Source organism: Macrobrachium nipponense, chromosome 11 (assembly GCF_015104395.2).
Source record: "Macrobrachium nipponense isolate FS-2020 chromosome 11, ASM1510439v2, whole genome shotgun sequence".
NCBI lineage: Eukaryota > Metazoa > Arthropoda > Malacostraca > Decapoda > Palaemonidae > Macrobrachium > Macrobrachium nipponense.
This window is the reverse complement of record NC_061087.1, coordinates 85,594,185-85,615,902: the sequence shown is the minus strand read 5'-3', so window position 1 is coordinate 85,615,902 and position 21,718 is coordinate 85,594,185. Positions and strand designations below refer to the sequence as shown.

Sequence of the window (21,718 nt, the reverse complement as noted above, 5' to 3'; positions counted from 1 at the left end):
TTTCCAAATGGTCAGCAATTCGAGGATATCGATGAAAATTTGACGATTTGTCAATAGTTTTTCATTATCCCAATCTTTAGAAAATTAAGTCACGTAACTTACTTATGCTATAGATTCACTAATCAAAGTTTAGTATTAATTACATCCACCAATCAATTCTGACAGGTCTTTTGCTTATTTTCAACCTATAAGATTTCCTGTGGATCCCTGCATCATTCTAACCAGCTCATCCGTAAGAAGAAGCATGAGCGGAAGTCTACCCTCGTTTGTATACGCTCATCTTTATTAAAGGGAAATTTCTCTTCTAAGAAATCGGCCTCTGTTACACCGCTGGTCAATTCATGAGCAACAAATACCGAGCACAAACGGTTCGAGAGATGGAATGCCCAGATAAGAACCGCCGACGCATTTGTTCTAATGATCTGATGGCATGCAAGGAGGGCGAGGGACACAGCTGAGAAAATTATAGCAGGAGCACGGGGCCAAATTTGTAGCAGCCACAGGATCGTTACTGGAAAATTCTTATCTTTAGTACAAGGATGGACGACCTGATGCCCTTTCTAAGTCAGGCCCGAAGAAAAACAAATTAAAGAACAATGAAGAAAGAGGGGATGGGCTAAACCACTATAAGGGAGCTATATAGCTGCCTATTGAAATAAAAGGTTTTAAAAATCTGTATCCGACTCAGTTGTGACGGCATCGTCACCAAAATGCCGCCACGGATAAAAGTTAGTAGCACCAACGCCCAACTTAACTCGAATTAAATAAAACTCTCACAGTAATATAATATATAAATTGAATGAATTTCTTTTGTTAAAAGATGTCCTCCTTACTGACGTTGCTAAGGCTAGCCACAGCTAAACTATAACACAGGATGTTACGAAACCATATCTATACCCGCATTGCTCTTAATATTAAAGATACCCACGGAATGACTTGTTTAGACATTGCGTGCCTTATATCAGATATGGCATTTTTTTTTATAAAGTAACTGAGTTTACATTATTCTTTAAAGCCTTAGTTCCTTTGACATGTGATCAACTTCTCCAAAAGATCTCCTAAATGGAAGTTCATGAATATTTCACTCGTCCGATCGGAAAGCTGACAAACCGAAGCAAAATAGCATTACCATCTTAATGACTGTAGAGGAAATGAAACCATTAAAACTTTTTGTTGCTCGTAACAAACATGCCATCGTGAAAATAAGTTGCTGCAGTTAATAAAGAAAAATAGAAGTAAAGCTTACACAACTTGATCATATTAAAAAAAAGGTAGAAGTATTTTTTTTATTAATAATAAGAGAAGGGTATTGGAATGGGTAAAACAAAGACCCTTTATATTAATAAGACAAGGTGGAACTCCCATTAAAGGAAAACTTTATTGCCACGGAAAACCAAAAGAAATTAAAGCATTCAATAACTTTAAGGCCAGGAATACACGAGCCACTCTGTGGCGCCACAGAGTGGCGTCAGTGAGTAGTGGGGATGTGGCTTCCCTTAGATTTCCATTGTTTATAAGCTTTGTCGAGCACACGAGCGTCTGTGGCAAGCGACTGTGGCGAGCTGTCGCTGATTCCCCTCACACCTCATAAACAATGGAAACCTATGGGAAGCCCCATCCCCGCCACACACCGAAGCCACTCTGTGGCACCACAGAGTGGCTCGAGTACTCCTGGCCTCATACTGTCAAAAATTGAACCCAAAAACGAAACACAAGGAAACAGTTAGGTCATTTTCTCGATGATGCAATTGCTTACGTGAGGAATATTTGTTTTGCAAACTGATGCTTTCAAAATTTTGATTCATCACCAAGGAAGTATGAAGAAAATACTGTCGTTTATTCCAAATCTTTCGATTAGGCTAGGGCATGAATGAGCTCAGGTGTCAAAACTAATAACTGGGAAATGTGTGTCAATTATTTAAAGGTAGTTTATGAACTGACTTTTCGAGATTTGTTCTAAATCTAATGGCAGCTATTGACTAGCCGATTAGGTGATCTATTAAGACTTAGTTGAAATAAAGATTGAGATTTTTCAGTGTTCAAGTGAAGCCAATTACAAGGCCCAAGGAGGCCTATCCCACTTCAAGACATCGAGAGCCCACAGGTCTGCGAGCCCTGCCAAGATCTCATAGGATCTCAGAATAAACAGAAATTCCTGGCGACATTTTTTTCTAACTATTCACCTGAAGGTCCATGAGTTGACGAACAAGATCCATTACCATTCCTATATTTCTTATGGCTTCGTACAGGGTCAACGACGCATTGCCCTACCGCTGTCAAAAATAGTAACCAGACGGAACCCCAGTCGATAACAAACTTGTCTGAATTTATCACCTTATAACCTTAAAAGCAGCGGCGATGCATTTTGGTGGCCAGTGTGAGCAATGGCCGCAAATATGATATATTTGTGATATTCTATTTATCCAACTGAATCAAGCCTTAAAATGACGTCTTCCTGGAAAATGTCTGTTTTTCCTTGTCGTTATGGTTTCTAAATGTTTAAAAATTAAATCTAATTCAAACGTGATTGTCAGATTGCACGAACTATCAAATTCACAAGAGTAATGAAAAATCATTCTTTCACTCCTAACACAAAAGGAATGCTAATTTGGTAAAGCTGTAAATGGAACTCCACTGTTGATGATAATGATGACGATGATTGTAGATGATATGAAACAACTGCTGACTGGAAGGATACAACAGAAATAACCTTAAATTACGATGATGATAATAATAAGAAGGCGACACTGACACTGATAATTGCATATAATGACAATGTATGCCGATAAGTAAATAACGAAAATAATTTGTAACAAATGTCCATGGTCGTTATCAGTTCATTCACAATTTTGTACTGATGTGTGCATGCATAAATATCAAGGTACTACAAATACTGCACACATATCAAAAGCATACGTACAGACATAAACAATTGTCTCTTTTGCATTTAATGTGAAAGAAACAGATTGAAATCCTAAGCAATCGTAGTTAGATAGGTGATAGAAAAGATCTTAATCGATAATTTTTCAATAATAATAATAATAATAATAATAATAATAATAATAATAATAATAATAATAATAATAATAATAATAATATAGTTATTATTATTATTATTATTATTATTATTATTATTATTATTATTATTATTGAAACACCCTTAGTGAAAAGGAAAGAGGGAAAATACCTGTGAAAGGGAGGACGGTTCCTTTACAACATCAGAAAAATCAGCACAAAGACAACGCTTAGGAGGAATATTTTGTTGAGGTTTTGAATAAGAAATATGGGTGTAATTATTTTAGTTGATATATCAGGCAGTGACGAATAACATGAATGTTCTCATGGATGAATCATATCCTCGGTTTTTTTTTTATGTGGAATCCATAATAAAGAAGCCTAAGGAATAGAAAACACTAGGTTACACTGGAATCACCGCAGAGATGATTTAGGTAGACTATTCTGCAGAATATGGAATAAGGAAACAATCCTGATGACGGGGAACAGGAAGCCATAGCTATAGTGCAGAGAAAAGGAGACCCGAATGACTGTAGACCTGTGGCAGAGAAAACCCAAGAAAGACATGAAAGGTGAAATTTCAGAGAAGCCATTAGCACCACACACCGTTTGAGGCACTTTTTAAGGATAAGTATTATATAATATGAATTGTGATATGAGGACATTAGATTAGCAGTAAGGTGCTTAAAGAAGTTATGCTGGTCCCTAATTACATTTCTAAAGCTTCTTTACCAGCAAGTAACTTTCCATTTGAAAGCACTAGTCGGGTATAAATAATTCGTAAATCTATTGATGCAATAGTTAGCGTACTGAATATGTGATAAAGTAAGGTTTCTCAGAATTCATGGCTTTTTTTTTTTACTTTACTATTTGCAAATTCAGCCTTATGCTAATAGTTTACCTATGTTTCTTTCGCCCTTCCCCAATTGGCATTTGTGAAGTACTGCATTCGTGTGTACTGTATTAAGTCGACGGCACTATCTATACGGCAATAGGCGAAACTCTACAGAGAAACCATTTTTTGTGTGAAACTATAGTAGATTCACATCAACCGTGCATCTGATGTCTAGGCCAGTCCCTTGGAAACTCTCAGTCTCTCTCGAGAGAGTTCACATAAGCAGGATGTATGTTCCACTTCTCCTAAGGGATACGTCTTTAAATAGTATCCCTCAGGAGAGGTGGAACATACATCCTGCCTATGTGAACTCTCAAGAGAGACTGAGAGTTTCCAACCCTGTGAATGGCTTATCAACAGCCAATCAGGAGCGTCGTAAGGGACTGGCCTAGACATCAGATGCAGGGTTAATGTGAATCTACTATAGTATGCACGTAATATAACTGACATTTATTCAAAAGACAACTTCTGTCATATCTATTCTAATATGAGCTATAGCTACAGGAAAAGCTTGAAAAGAAACGACAAAGTGCCATGTACTACTTCTATGTAATTTATATTACCTTCGGGGAACAAAGCTAATTACATGAAAGTACTTGGCACTTTGTCGTTTCTTTTCAAACTTTTCCTGTGGCTCCAGCTGATAAAACATTACGTGTATATTTTTATAATAATAATAATAATAATAATAATAATAATAATAATAATAATAATAATAATAATTTATTTTAACCTTTTCCAATACTTGCACAGCTTAAAAGTCTAAGTTATTCTGGCATCACTGATTTCGCCAAATCGTCGACAAGTACATAAATGTTCGCGCCTGGAGTCAGCCAATCTCTTGTACACGCTGCAAAAAGAAATATACAAGCTACTGTGCTTGATCAGATGCAGTTTCAGGGCTTAATTTTCATTTGGTCAATTGCTTCACAGATGTGACACAAAATCAAAATTTCCCTCCCAACCCAAACACCAAGCATGTTAGAGTACCGTTAATTCACACGTTAGCCCGCCTTCAAAATTGAGGGAACAGTTTTCTCGTGTGATAGTTCGTTTATCTAATGCGTTTTGTTTTGTTTTGCTCTGCGTTCAACAATGAAAATTACAGAAAGACTCGGAAATTAAACGTTTTGAAATGATACTAAAAATATTTAATAACAGTTTGCATTTCCTTGCATAAGATAAACGATTGAAGAAATCACACTTCACTCACTGCTCATTTCATCTTATTAGATGTTGTAACTGTTTCTAATGTAACTCTTCATAAAAATACCGACGTCAGAAATGTTTCTGTAAAGGGTCTTAACCTTTTACATCCATATTTTTAGCACACAAATATTTGCTAAACATCAGCGAATACATTAATTTTCCACAGATGGACAGCAGCACAAACACTTTCCAGGCGAATTAACTTTAGTTAAATTGTTGTACCGTGTAACGCCTAAAGGCAACGTTAAAAATTACTTTTAAAAAAGTTATAAGAAGTAATTACGTTGTGTATTGCGTTTTGACACTAATCGACTTAATCAAGAATGGAGAGCATTCTGAAATAAGTCTATGAACATATTTGCATGAATTAAGACATGCAAACAGCCGTCAGTTAGCCAAAATAATTTCAATTATCTTATCTCTTGAAGTTTTTGTAATAGCTCAAACTTCTCTAACGAATGACCATGAATAAGGTTATTGATTTTGTGGTAAAGGTAATTGAGCAGTGTATTTTGTTACAAAAGCAGCTCATGCTTTAACGGGTCTTTTGCGTCGTATAACTTTATTGTTTTAAGGATGTATTTCATTCAAACTCGTGTGGCAACGATCGTTGTCTTCGACACCAGAAATGCGTTCTTTAGCTATAATAAATGTGATTTAATACCTAAGGAACATACTGGTAACCCCGCCCCTCACCCCCCAAAAAAATTCACTCAATCTGGTCATGGTTTATTAGCGGTTACATTAATAATATTTTTTAAAAAATTGTAAAAATGGTTAAAAATGTCATAGAAAAGCAACATCCTCAATATATCAAAAAGCATCACATGACTTACAAGCAGTATATTATTCCAGAGCACAGGTTTCATTTATATGTTTGAAAAGAAGAACATTCAGAATATTCGATTAGTTTTGCATGGTGCGATTTGCCATCCTAATTACTCAGTACCCCATCTTGAGAGACAGGGGGTGAAACCGAATCTGGAAACAACTGGAACAACCCAAGAATAAACACAAGAGAAGAAGCTACTTCTAGAGGAATTTTGATGAAGAACTGGAGTGGAGAAATCCATACTAGAATAGGTATAGGAAAAGTATCTGCTTTTTATGACATTCAATCTTGACCAGACTCATGACAGTGTTCAATTTCAATTTCTTAATTTGGTTGAAGAAATTTACTGATGTAATATTATATCACCAGAGAATGTTTCCATATTTGTGTTTTACAGAGCAATACATCTAATTCAAAGTGAAGGAAATCATTGATTGTTTTGTATCGTTTACGTCTTGAGGTTTTTAAACAAATTCATATGGAATAATTATTTAATATAAATAAATTTTCATTAAGAATATATGCATACGTGTACCCATATATATATATGAGTGTGTGTGTGTGTGTGTATGTTTGTATATATATATATATATATATATATATATATATATATATATATATATATATATATATATATACACACATACATGGAAAACACAACAATTGAGAAATTTCAATTCCCAATCAAAACCAAATTTACTTTGTATAAAAATCCACAATGATATAGTAAAAGGTATTAGTATGTAAACGATAAGAACAAAGGCTTTCGAATACCGTTCAGTGTTTGCGTCAAAATACAAAGCAAGAAGGTTGTTTTCTTAGAAGAGTTTTTATATAATTGTGGATTTTAATACACAGCTGTTTTTCACGACATCGTGAATTTCTTAGCAAACCAAATTTATCATGACCATTTTTTTCTGAAATTATATTTATTATTAATTTCTATTAAACTCAAAAGGAAACCGATTATAGAGTATTTAATCGACTTAAGCTGGAAATGCCTGACTCTACCATTTGGCCCAGGTTCGAATCCAGGCTAAGACAGGTATACTTATCAACTTTAATTCCCCTTGGGTGTAAGTTATTCCTGAGGTATAGTGAATTCCATATTAAATAACATTTCTGTGATATACTGATACACACACACACACACACACACACACACACACACAAAACACACACATATATATATATATATATATATTATATATATATAATATATACATATATAGTCGTAGAGCTGAAGGAAGGAATGAAAGGAGTCTACCAAGCGCTTAGATATATATATATATATATATATATATATATATATATATATTATATATCTACAGACATTCCTCTATAAGGATGTAGCATAGGGATAGTAAATATGCTTGCGAAAATAAAAAAAAAATATGTAAGACAATGAGTGTGTGGAAGGTGGACCGAAAGAGCAGCGTTGAATATATAAATATAAATATATATATATATATATATATATATATATATATATTATATATATATATATATATATATATATATATATATATATAGAGAGAGAGAGAGAGAGAGAGAGAAGAAGAGAGAGAGAGAGTACATTATAAATATGAGCAACTATACTGTGCTGTTCCGAATGCTTCACTATAGATAGAACCATTATTTGCAAAAAAGTGATGTCGTTCCCGTAGAGTTTCCCCAATTGCTGTCAACTCTGTATCACCATCAAAAACGAAATCTCTTCGGTTCTGACTACAACGTCTAATACTACACATCATTATTAAAGTTCAACCACATTATCATCATCATAATCATTAGCAGTATAAGTATTAAGGGTTGTCTAAGTAGTAGTGGTAACGGTAGCATGAACATCAAAACGAGATCAGTTTGGTGATTCTCGCGTAAAATGTATATTCATAAGGCTATGTGAATTAATTCGAATCATGAAATTTAGTTACGTCGCTGATATTTTATCAATCATATGCGCTCATGCGTTAAAGGATGAGATTACAAAGAGAATTGTAGACTCCAAAGGAGGGAAAGAGACTGATTTCACGACAGTACTTTTAACCCTCGTTCACCTGTGTTACTGTTTTTATCTATTTAAATCTAAGCATGTAAACGGACATAATCTTATACAGTTAATCTTATATATATTTTAATATAACAGAAAGCGAACATAGGCTTTTTTTGAAGCGGAGTTCTTAAGCAGGTAAACATTTACAGCTTATATGGATTGTACACCGCTCCTTAAAGTAATCAATACATACTCCTCAGCATGAAGCTAATATAAAGCGAAGAATTCAACATGAGGGGCATTTCAAAGTACTAGCACTATGTTTTATTACAATACCATAGTCATATTACCTCGTTTACATAAAGGTGAAGGTAATTTTCCATGAATGAAAGAGGAGTGAACCCCTGACGTACTAGTATATCGTAACTGCAATCGCACACTTGTAGTGGAGTTGCCCAAAACGCGAAGGAAGGCTGTCATAGCAATTATATTGTTGGGGTCTCTCTCTCTCTCTCTCTCCCTCTCTCTCTCTTGGCGAATGTTTTGGAACGTAGCGTGTCATGCCAAACACCACTTTCCAGGAACATTTAAAGCAACACCCCCAAATGGTAAACTTCAACGCTTTCATTAAGCGACGCTAATATGACACACTGGAACTGCAAAGAATTCTTTTTCTCATTACTCCCCTTTTTTTATTGGTACTTTTATCTATATTTCATGATGACCGTTTAGCTATTTTTATTTACTCAATACAACTGTGTTGTGTACGGTTATTTTATTTTTATTTGAAGATGACTGCTTTTTATACTTACATTTTTTTTTATAAATATCTGTGAAGTTTCTAAGCGAGTGTTTCATTATCCACTATTTGGCTATTGATTATCTTTTTTATTGTATTGCGTTTTGGTTTTTCTAATGTGGGTGCTTTATCTAATAAAGATAATTTAGATTTATTTTTGAGTTTCTTAATGATATCCATGCACACAATTGTGGATTCCAATTGAATATCATCTAACGCCGAGCGAGCAAATAGTATCTGAAATTCTGCCTCTCATTTCTTTCCTGTCCTGTGTCTTCTTCATTCCTCTCCACCTTCCCGTTTCAAACATTTTATCTTTTCCGGAATATGGAGTCACTAATACCTAATGGTTGTTCTCCTTGTTCCTTAGAGATTGCCTCGGTACTTATAGACGTATTTTTTGTGCACTTTTAAACGATAATTTTAATATTTCCACATAAATTCTTTGTTACTTCAGGACGATTGTTTTATTAATCTTAAATTTGTTTTGAAATTTATCTGCGATCACTTTGTTGTTCCCGTATGATAGTTTTGCTATTTACGGAAAGTTGCTTTCATATTCATAATGAATTGTAGGCATGATATTTCTTCAGGGTCTGTTTAATATTCACTGTGTGAAATATTTTACTCATTGTATAATGAAGGAAAGTTACAATATACTGCAATTAAACACACTCACAGTACATATATATTTTATATATATATATATATATATATATATATATATATATATATATATATATATATATATATATAATGACGCATGTATGTATGTACCCACGAAAGGAAAATTGAATAACTTGACCGTAGCTAGTAATTACGTCCAATTAGATCGGAAGTACGAGTTCAAGGCAAGTTCTCCATTGTTCCTTTTGTGGCTACATGAATATTTTATGATCATCACGTGTTAACAATCGTGACATTTACTTTTATATATATATATATATATATATATATATATATAATATAAATATAATATATATATATATATATATATATATATTATATATATATATATAATAAATAAATACATTATATATATATATATATATATATATATATATATATATATATATATATATATATATATGTATATATACATGCATATACACACGAAGGCCTGACTCCTTTATACAGCAAATTCATGCCAAAATTCTTTTATAATATAGAGAATATATCTCTCGCCGTTGCAAAGTTGGTGTGACGCACTAAATGCATTTTTACGAATTTATATGCATTACCATTATCGAGTGATTCGTTGTCATCTCCAGCACAACACCAAACTAAGGGGGGTGGGGGGCGTAGTGAAGGAGAAAAGGGCTATGTGCCCCCAACCCACTCCACCATCCAATGATCAATGTTATATTTTTCGAGTGTTGTTTAACGCATAAAGATAGCATATTCTATTTACTGTTTCAATTACTGATTCTTCATTTTATATGCATTTAACTTTACTAACTTACGCTTGTCTCTCTTTACTACTCGACATTTCGTTAATCTTCTAACACAGTTTTTAGGAATATATATATTTTATTTGCTGATTCTTTTTCTTATTATATTTTATTTCATTTATATATACTGAATAATGATTTGTTTAGTTCTTTGCTTTCTTTCAACCATAATACGATTTATGCTATGGGGTGTGTGCAGCATAATGTCTGCTTAGCTTGTTTTATTGGAGCATGAGTAAAATTTAAAGATTATATATACAGACATACACACACACACACACACACACACACTCATATAGTACTGGTAATCTTCTTAGTCACGAAGATATAGTAATTCAGTTGTATTCCACATAGGAAAATGAAAATGGTATGTCTCAGAAAATGCCCAACAGTTTCGTCCTCCAATGGACCTCTTGAAAATGGCATGTCTCAGAAAATGCCCAACAGTTTCGTCCCCCAATGGACCTCTTCGTGGAGAAGAGGTCCATTGGAGGACGAAACTGTTGCGCATTTTCTGAGACGTACCATTTTCATTTTCCTATGTGGAATACAACTGAAACACACACACATACACACACACAAACAATATATATATGTGTGTGTGTGTAATAAGTCACAAAACTGCACAAACTACCGGAAAAATAAAAACTAGGTACCAAGTGTTTTCGTGTGTTACATACATACGCTACAAAATAAAATTATAAATGATAAACAACAAAAAAGTAACTTCATAAAATAAGATTAATGCCATGAACAAGTTTTAATCTTCGTTTGATAAGGTTTACTTTCTTATGTCTTATTTCTTTATTTACTTTGTACCCCGAAGATGTGCATATATTACACGAAAGCGCTTCTCCAAGTCTCTAATTTTTTTAATTTCCAGTGGTTTTATACGAAAATTATATATATATATATATATATATATATATATATATATATATATATATATATATAGTGATACAGGGCACAGGGAACTACTCCAAGCGACATAATCAGAGGAAGACGGACGAAAACCACACATCACTAGGCTGTCTTTTTTATTATTTTGCCGACGTTTCGTAATTATTAACAGAATTACATCTTCTGGGCTGCACATAAGAAAAGATAAAAACATAAAAAAGTTAAAAGTATAGTCTAAAAGTTCATTTACAATACATTAGAGTAAAAATGAAATAAATAAAAATAAAAATAAAAACACAACCAACCTAGAGGTGAGACAGCAAGGAACTAAATGGAAGGAAACCACCAGTACGAATCCTTACATGTCTTCTGGTGTCATCTATAAATATACTTGCCCTAAATGTATTTCAAGGATTTACGTGGGATCCACCGGTCGACTACTTAAGGTGCGCATCGATTCACATAGGGGAATCAGTTTCCGCTCAGGAAGCAGAGTCTCAAACCCAGAGCACTCCAATATCAGGAACCATGCAAAACAATGCATACCCTACATTGACAACAAAGATTTCAGTGTAATCGGTCATACTACCAAACCACAAGAGTTAACAATCCTTGAGTCGTTGTTTATAAAACAACTCGTACCATCGTTGTGAACACCCATACATCTGTGGGTCAATTGTAGTTTAGCATAAGTTCGTACTGTGGTGGTTTCCTTCCATTTAGTTCCTTGCGGTCTCACCTCTAGGTTGGTTGTGTTTTTATCTTTATTTTTATTTATTTCATTTTTACTCTAATGAATTTTAAATGAACTTTTAGACTATACTTTAAATTTTTCATGTTTTTATGCTTTCTTATGTGCAGCCCAGATGTAATTCTGTTAATAATTACGAAACGTCGGCAAAATAATAAAAAAGACAGCCTAGTGATGAGTGGTTTTCGTCCGTCTTCCTCTGATTATTATCGATAAATATAATTATATATATTCTATAATATATATATATATGTGTGTGTGTGTGTGTGTGTGTATATATATGGTATATATATATATATATATATATATATATATATATATATATACAATATATAATTACACATACATAAGGGACGGAGTTAGAGCTCAAAGAATATATCATGAAGGAAGTGCTAGGGAAAGGCCTCCCCATCCTTTGACAGTTTATTTCAATGCCGACGTTCCGAGACGAATTCCAAATCACTTTCTCAAGGCTAAAAAATGTAATTAGCGGACATTAAAACTCAAATTAATTTATGATAAAATGTAATGGTAACAGCTTTCAATAAAGTAAAAACATTTGAAATTAAACAGTATCTTCAAAGCCAAACATATTATAAGTTAATGACTTTACTAAAATCTTAAAACACCTACCTATATGAAAGAAAAAAAAACAAGACTAACTAAAAATAAATAAAAACAACTGAGGCAAACCAGTTGACCAGAGTATGCTATAAACAATTTTACAGAGGACGTTTGGGTGTTTAACGACGGTATAGTCTTTTTGATAATTATAGATTCTAAGATAGTTGGTCGTTGTTATTCTGCAGTTGGCCTAAGTTGGCAAAATCATTGCTTTCAATATAGGTTTTACATGATTTGGAATGGGGACGCCGATATATATCAAATATATACATATAGATATATATTATATATATATATATATATATTATATATATATATATATATATATATTTGTATATAATCAAAACTACATTGTCCGCATTAAAAGAGACGATTCTTTATAGATATATATATAATAAATTATATTATTATATATATATATATATATATATATATATATATATATAAAATTCTTTTATAAAGTTGCTTGCCATGCGCCATATTTCAGCCAGCCAGGCCGCGACCTAATTAAGTTAAAAGAGCACAATTAGATTTAATGACCAATGCCCAATGCACGTACGTGGTATTTTTTCGTCAAGAATTGGACGCTTATCACCATGGTGGTGACGCGAGCTTTTTGCCACTAGACTCTCTCTTTCTTCTTCACACCACAACACACACACATATATATATATGTTATATGTATATATATATATATATATTTATATATATATGTAATATTTATACTTATATATGTTATATATATGTGTATGTGTGTATATAATATTATATATATATATATATATATATATATATGTGTGTGTGTGTATTATCCTATATATATGTGTGTGTGTGTGTCTTATATAGCAATGCATATTCAATGATTATCCAAAGCCACTAACGGCGGAATCACTCTCAGTTAATCACGTTAAGGATATACGGTGGACTTTTTGCAACAGTCACAGCAACGCTGTTATTAATCTCTGAATCAATACCAATTTACCCGCGGAGGGTAATTTTTGTTTCACCTGGGGGCGAATTTCTCCGAGCAAACACTAAACGATGACAGTTCTAAATGGGGTCGCATAATCGAGGTCAAAAGATAATTTTTTTATTTATTTATTTTCTTTCCTGTCTCAAGGAGACCTGAATACAGAGATTACGTTAGACATGATTCATTAACAGACAGACGGTAGCACAAAAAATAATACATACATTTAGCTGTAAATAGAGAGAGAGAGAGAGAGAGAGAGAGAGAGAGAGAGAGAGTTGAGTTTTATGCAGAGGACTATGTCAAAAAGGTTAAAATATGTAGCACATAATTTTTAACGGATACGTAATTTCTTTGTGAGTCAGTGAAAAAAAAAGTGTTTATAAGTATACTTGATACAGACAGACAAAGACTCAAGCATTTTCTGAAATGCTGTACAGATTAAGATAAATGCAAATTCTTACACGGAATATATTTTTTTAAAATGTCACTAAAACCACTGTGGGGAAATTATAAATTTTATTTTGCAGATTTTCATTTATAATTATTAGTATTATATTCTGGAAAAAAATAACTAATATAACTTATGATGATTTTAAATTCCATGATAGTTTTTTTTTATTATTATTATTATTATTATTATTATTATATTATTATTATTATTATTATTATTATTATTATTATGTAGTCTCCCGATATATATTATTATAATACAAGCAGAATAAAAAAAATATATACAATTATTATTATTAGTATTAGTATTATTATATATATTGGAAGAATAGCAAACACATAAGGAAGCTATTGTACTGAGATATGGGTTTTTAATTATTTTCGTTATTTCGTAAAAGCGGGAGATATCTCCTCTAGATGTCCCTAGAAATCCTTGAAAAATAATCTTTTTTCAGAAACTAGCACGTGATTCGTCCCCATAGAAAAACTGACGTAAGAAAGAAATTAAATAATTGCAATTATCTACGCAGCAGTAAACATTTACCACACCAAAAGCAGGTATCCCATGGCCGGAAAGAAAGCCGTCTGCTCAAAAGGGTAACGATAGCCTTAGGATGAATATATGAACAATAACCAATATCTGTTATCGAGTAATTTTGAGTAAAAAGTAATAGTTCGCTTAGATCACCGTAATAGTTCGCTTAGATCACCATGTAAAGGGATTGCAAACGGAATGGAAGGTTTATGTACAGTCACCAATAAACAACCATTACACTGAAAAATCATACCAGTCTCATGACAGAAGCTAATTGACGAATTGGCTTTCTGTCAGAAAACAGACTTCCTGAATAGAAAATGGGATGTTTCGGCAGCATGTAGTGTATTTACAGATAGTTCAAGGACATATGATTTCACTATATTTGCATGAAAACAAAGCTTCTACCTTAACTTCATCGTGTTTAATGCACATTTATGCCCCCTTTCGTGTAAGTCAGAAAACGCAAATGTCAAATAAGACAATTCATCCCAAAAACTCGGAAGGTGGGACCAAAGTCGCGCAAGGAGATAGTTTAGGTTAAACAGTAAAAGTGAAATTCATTGATTTAACCTAAAGAATAGACGCAACCTTTCGTCCTATTTATGGGGCGATTTAGTGCCAGGTAATAGCTTTTGAGGAGCTCGGTTGTCGAGGTTATATAGATTTCATATCATTCATCCACATTATCGTTTCCAACGCTGTGTGATTCTAGTTACCTCTTTTCACTTGGTGTAAAAGAACACTCACAGCAAAGGTATGTAACCAAAGGGTTTTGAAATCACCTCATGTTTTAAAATTCTCTTTCTACTTACAGTAATTTACTGAGAGGAGGAAGAATGATATATTCTAGAGATCAGCATCCTAGTCTTAATTCAGAATAAAAGAACTCGTCCCCTCTTTTTTTCTTCTTCTTCTTCTTCTTCACAATGGTTTAGTAAGGTGTAGGCTTTTAAACCTAGATATGACAAAGAACTTACAGACGAAAAAGAGATCACCTTTTTCTATGGGATATTAATATTTACTTAAGATATGATCAGCAACACCATAGCAGTTTCATTCACTTGAATGCTGGAACTATATCTCGGGCAACAATAAAATATCTTGGTGCTAAATAATAAGTAATAATGTAAGCATACCACACCTTCATATCTAACAGTAAATAGTGCAACAGGATTACAGTACGGCTCAAAATCTGCAGTGAGTATAAAACCATTCGTTTGTGGGGTTTTAATCCCCCGAAAGTTACCTTTAAATGTATACCAAGTGTCACAACAGATTGAATTCCAACTGTCTATTTTCCTTAACACGAACAACAGAAATACTTTGCTATGAAAAGATCCGGATGGGCATCAATGCACAAATGTACCTGAAGTTTCCAAGTTACAAAAAGAAGCCCTTTAAAAAAGGCAAATTAAATGTTTGCAGAAATTTAGGGCACACTGACGAACAAATTCAATATTTATCTCAATAAAAAATTAAACCATGAAAACAAACAACCAGTTGCCAAAAGAAGTAACACAAACAGGGCACTGACGCAATGCGTGTTAATATACTTAACTAAAGAGTAAAATAAATTGTCATGGCACCGACAACTATTATTATTTCCTGCCTATTTTTCACAGGTCCTCATATTCCTCAGGCTATTGTGGAATCTGACAGCAATAGCAATTACAGAAACAAAGGCGTAACTGTTGGCATTGTTAAAGAAAATCGATGGATTTACGCCACCTTTGTAAACACTGTCTCACGACTGTATTGATAAATGATTAAACAGAGGGAAAAATAGAGGACATGACAGAGTTGTTAAATGGTTACGGGAACCAATTAATAAAATTAAATAACCTTGAAAAAAATCTCAAAGGAGGATAACTATTTCCTAGTTGAATGAATTAACTTAATTGCACGTGGTACTGACATTCTATATAAAATGAAAAATAACAAACGAATAGAAACACAGGAAATTTAATATAATTTAAATTATATTGAAAACACAATTTGATAAATAAATAAAATCAACACATCGGATTAAAACTAGAAGTAATGATGAAATATTTAAAACAACAATTCAACAAATGAGAAAATAAACAAACGTGTTTGTGGATGTGCAAAATGATCCTTTATTGAACGAAGTTGTTATGCTAAAAGGTCTAAAACTTGAATAGAAAAAGTAAACATTGAAAGGTGGAACCAACCAATGGCAGCTTACGCCGTCTTGAAAAAATGAATAAACAACGCCATTACAAACATATACACACAACACACACACCGACACACACACTCACTCACGCACAAGCAAACTGTACAAGCAGACTGATAAAAGAAACATCAACCCCCTTTTATCATTCCAATTCACGAGTTTCTGTCTTCTGATGAAACAAATGACTGTGGACAGTGGTGCTGGGTACAGACTACTTCAGGTCAATAATTTCATCTCCGATTGTTAAACAACTTCACGGTCAATGTCATAGAAATACGAATAAAGCGGGATTGCTTGTACTTATTGAGCTCAACAGAACATCGCTGTAAAAACAAGTAGATCTCTCTGTTAATTTAGATCCCTCTGCACACAAAATACCCAACAAAGTCGACATTATTAAATGAGAAGGAAAACTATGTCAAGTGCCACTCAATGAAAATTGCTTGGAAAAAGTGCAACTCACTGCTTAAAATTCTCGGCCAGTTAACCGTGAGAATTTATCCACATAAAACCAAACGCACAGACGTAGTTACTCACATACACACACAAACACGTATATATATATCATATATATATATATATTATATATATATATATATGTATATATATAATATATATAATATATAATCTAAATACCTTCCCCTAAGAATGGATTACTTCACTGTAGGTCTCTCTCCCTCCCTCTCCACACACACACACACACATATATACATACACATATATACGCATGTACACACACACACACACAACACACACACCACACATATATATATATATATATATATATATCTATATATATGTGTGTGTGTGTGTGTGTGTGTTGTGTGTGTGTGTGTGTGTAGAGAGAGAGAGAGAGAGAGAGATTCATATGGATAATTCTGCTTTGCTACTTAAGTCTCCTTGAGGTTTCGTGTACATAATTACAAAATAACTGAACTACGCCCCTTCCATACGGAATCTTACTGAACATTATAAACGCTATAAATTGGCAGTCACAGAGAAAAAAAAGTAGAATCCTAGTTATTCAAATGAGTATGCGCTCACTCATACTATAGTAGATTCACTTCAACCGTGCATTTGATGTCTAGGCCAGTTCCTTACGACGCTCCTGATTGGCTGTTGATAAGACAATCACAGGGCTGGAAACTCTCAGTCTCTCTCAAGAGTTCACATGGGTAGGATCTATGTTCCACCTCTCCTGAGGGATACGTCTTTCAAAAGTATCCCTCGGGAGAGGTGGATCATACATCCTACTCATGTGAACTCCCGAGAGAGACTTTGAGTTCCAGGCCCTGTGATTGGCTTATCAGCAGCCAATCAGGAGCGTCGTAAGGAACTGGCCTAGACATCAAATGTACGCCTGATGTGAATCTACTACAGATATCGTGGTCTAGCGGCTATAATATCTGCCTCGTCAGCAAGAGAACTAGGCTTGATCCCCAGGTGAAAGAAGTGCCTGGCAATTCGCTGCTATATATAATATCTATATAGATATATATATATATATATATATATATATATATATATATATACACTAACATATGTGCATACATATGCATGTGTAAACTAAAGAAAGCACCATTCTCAGTAATCCCTAGCAACAACAGCTTAGCTCAGGCAATTCGAAGTTAACAGCTGCCACTGTGTGAAATTGAAATGCTCATCATAGTCATTACTTACATTAAGCGTTCAGCGGGATTTCCCCCAACCAGAATTAAACGCGCGTACCCTTGACGTTGAATGATCACGCCTTCGCATGGTAATTGCACGGGCGCTTAAGGGATACAAGTACTCGATTTTGCCTCCGACTACGCCATTCATGAGCAAATCCGTTCACTAATGTACTTTTTAACTAGATTCTGTTGCTGTTATTATTGTTGTAACACTCACTACGCAAAGATCAGTGGAAGGGACACCTAAAAACCTTTTCCAGCCCAGCCCCAAAGTGGACAAGAGGAAAGTATAAAGAATAAGATAGACCTTTTTACCTCTCTAGGAAGGAAGGTAACACGAGTCAGGAGAAACAAAGGCTAAAACATAATCCCGAAGTTTGGCAACAGAAGAAAGAAACCCGCGGAACAGTGAACTTTTTGTAACGAATGACACTGATAGTGGTTATTTGACACTCAAGGACTTTTACGATTCGAATCTCGTAGCAAATACATGTGTATATATATATATATATATATATATATATATATATATATATATATATATATATATATATAAGGGGCCAATAAAAACACCAAAATATAGAAAGAAATTGGCTTACGTGTGGATGGATCTCTTGGTATAAATACCACCTTTTCTGTAACTTTTCTCTTTTATCTACCTGAAGAAGGAGACAGCAGTCTCCGAAATATGGTATTTTCTCTCTTTATTTTGTTGTTTTTATGGGCTCCTTTTATTAGATGGTATTATTTTTTTTGTAACAGAACATTTTTACCAGTCATATATATATATATATATATATATCTATATATATATATATATATATATATATATATATATATATATATATATATATATATATATATATATATGTAACGAGGATATGAACCTCTTTTTTTTATTTGGTAAACGTGTAACTCGAGCGTCAGGCAAACAACACACAAATCTCTCTCTCTCTCTAAGCAACCAGCGGCTCGCGACTTTTCTTTCTCTCTCTCTCTCCAAGCGATACCCCTCTCTCCCTCTCTCTATCTCTCTCTCCACTCTAACAGGTAATCAAAATGAGAGAGTTGCATTATATAAAAAATACATTTATTTAGCAACAAAAGATAGTAAATCAAACAGGTCTCACAGACTAATTTAATTCCGATAAAACCCCAACATTAAAATGTCTAAAATGTAATTAGTCACACCAAATGTCTATTCTACCATCGGGACCCTCTCTCGGTCCCCCCCATGGTTCCGCTAGAACCGTCTGTTTCAAAGACTTGAGAAACATTCGTAAGTACACACATAAGTTTAACAACAAAGTCAAAGATTGAATATTCCCATAAAATGTTAAATAGGCAACAAGCCACTCTTTGGCTAAAACAGTATAAGACTCACCCAAGCAGCCGGAATATTTCACACAATATTTAAATAAACTTTCGCTGAGCTTCCACGGCATCCTGCCTTTCTCTCAAAGACGCCTCTATGCCAAATCCACCATAGACTTGGGTATGATACATTTTTAAAAGGAAGAGGCGCACACGCACATACGAATGCACATTTCGACAACGCCTCACATTACTGGCTGCAACCAGTTTCCCAAAGGCACTTGAAAAGAGCTCATGAACTGAGGTACATTGACTCGTCTAACTATGCAGTTTTATGTCTCGCCACCCCACAGAAACCATTCATCAGCTTTTCTCAGGTCGTTGCTTCTCCACATTCCAATAGGTCACAGCAAACATATTGGCAGTATATCATTAATCATAACCCTAGGCGTAATATATATATATATATATATATATATATATATATATATATATATTATATATATATATATATATACACGTTAAGCTACAAATGTCCTTCAATATCTAATTCGCTCTACCTCGAAATTAATGTTTTCATATATGTTAACCTATAAGGAATTTTTTAGTTGCTAAGAAATTCTTATCAACTAAAAAATTCCTCTTCGGTTAACACATATGAAAATACATTAATTCCGAGTAGAGCGAATTAGATATTAAAGGACATTAGTGGCTTAATGCGTGTATACGAATCACGGTGATGTGATAAAATTCATATATACATTTATACACTATATACGTATGTACGCATTATATAATATAGGTAAAAATTCCAAATTACATAAGGTTTTGTCACAAATAAAGTATAACTGTTAATAGTGAAATATAAAATAAACTTTATGTTACATGTCTCAGAAACTGAGTATATATTCATCTCTTACTAATGACGAACCCTAGCTAGTTGCAAATTAGTTTACACAAGCAACGTGACTCCTTTTTCGAGGAAATTGCTCGAGGGCATTAAATTTCGCAAGTCGTTCGTCTTCAAGGCCAGAATTTCACAGCCATGATTGTCCAAACGCAGCAGCTTCCAAGAAATTAGGTCACGACTACTGACTTGCGTAATGTTGCGTATAAGAAAATTAGTTCTTGCTTCATTTCTCGCAAATTAAGGCGTTAGTTTAAAAACCTCATGTGTATGACCATTTCTCTAGATTTGTGTCCGTGTTTCGTATCGTTGTCTAAACACACACACATAAACACACACACACACACACACACACACACACACACACATATATATATATATATATATATATATATATATATATATATATATATATATATATATATATTAATGGGAACTACAACGATCCCTTCCCAGTATGGGAGTAATAGGCTTTTGTATGAATCGGGGCAATAACTTCTGTAGGACGCCACGGGTGGTTTACTTCTCGGCATTGTGGTTTCATGAATTTATTTTAAAAGATAAAATATGTTTAGAAATAATTTAGAAGATATAAGATTGCTTTCATTTCCACTTCATCCTGCGATATTATTGAATTTGCATGAAATAAATGCATTATTAATCAAACAATTAAAAATACTCTACATATTGAGTGCGTGTCTACTACCTCAGTGTAATAACACCGGATTGCCCAATACATAGTGGAAAACTATTTAATGTCTTACTCGGAAGATATATTTTCGCCTGGAGTATAATTGTAACATCGAGTACACATATTCGGAACAACTCTGGGCCATTGATAGATATTTTTACGCCTGAGCAGTACTGAGCATTCCGCTAAAATCGTAACATATGTCTCTTTGTAACACACATATCCTTCTCAACGCTACGTATGACAATGTACTCTTTGTATACACACGAATATAGAAAAAATATCAGTACATGCATTCTCTGCAGGCGCGTGAACTACACCTTAACAAGAACTTGTGGCCTGTGCTGGCACATTGTCATACGCTTGCTCCATCATATGCAAAAGAAATTTCTATCATAAGATTCTTGTTCTTCCTCTTTACAGTTCTTTGTGAGCACTGTATTCAGGAGTTTTACTTCACATAGTTCCTGCAAAATAAATTAGCGGGAAACACAAAGCGACGTTTT

The 21,718-nt window shown here is 33.6% G+C and overlaps 1 protein-coding gene across 1 annotated transcript in view; it reads right to left on the bottom strand.

Moving 5' to 3' along the window:
• LOC135206885 (uncharacterized) overlaps window positions 1-21,718 on the bottom strand; it is a 197,030-nt gene that overhangs the window by 26,467 nt on the left and 148,845 nt on the right. The gene's annotated exons all lie outside the window — the stretch shown is intronic.